The sequence below is a fragment of the Oncorhynchus keta genome, chromosome 27 (assembly GCF_023373465.1).
Source record: "Oncorhynchus keta strain PuntledgeMale-10-30-2019 chromosome 27, Oket_V2, whole genome shotgun sequence".
Lineage (NCBI taxonomy): Eukaryota > Metazoa > Chordata > Actinopteri > Salmoniformes > Salmonidae > Oncorhynchus > Oncorhynchus keta.
In genome coordinates, this window is record NC_068447.1 from 17,017,928 (window position 1) to 17,018,816 (window position 889).

Below are 889 nucleotides of genomic sequence, written 5' to 3' on the forward strand. Positions count from 1 at the left end.
ACGGCTGTCTTGGTGTGCTTGGACCATGATAGTTCGTTGGTGATGTGGACACCAAGGAACTTGAAACTCTCGACCCGCTCTACTACAGACCCGTCGATGTTATTGAGGGCCTGTTCGGCCCACCTTTTCCTGTAGTCCACGATCAGCTCCTTTGTCTTACTCACATTGAGGGAGAGATTGTTGTCCTGGCACCACACTGCTAGTTCTCTGACCTCCTCCCTATAGGCCGTCTCATCGTTGTAGGTGATTAGACCTACCACTGTTTACCACTGTTCAAACTTAATGGTGTTGGAGTCGTGTTTGGCCACGCAGTCGTGGGTGAACAGGGAATACAGGAGGAGACTAAGTACACACCCCTGAGGGTCCCCAGTGTTAAGGATCAGCGTAGCAGACGTGTTGTTGCCTACTCTTACCACCTGGGGGCGGCTCGTCAGGAAGTCCAGGATCCAGTTGCAGAGGGAGGTGTTTAGTCCCAGAGTCCTTAGCTTAGTGATCAGCTTTGTGGGTACTATGGTGTTGAACGCTGAGTAGGGGTGTCTTTGCAGCAATTTGACCATGAAACCTGATTCACACAGTCTTTTCTGAACAGTTGATGTTGAGATGTGTCTGTTACTTTAACTCTGTGAAGCATTTATTTGGGCTGCAATTTCTGAGACTGGTAATTCTAATGAACTTATCCTCTGCAGCAGAGGTAACTCTGGGCCTTTTTTTCCTGTGGTGAGGCTCATGAGATCCAGGTTCTTCATAGCGCTTGATGGTTTTTGCGACTGCACTTGAAGAAACTTTCAAAGTTCTTGAAGTTTTCCAGATTGACTGACCTTCATGTCTTAAACAAATGATGGACTGTCTTTTCTCTTTGCTTATTTGAGCTGTTCTTGCCATAATATGG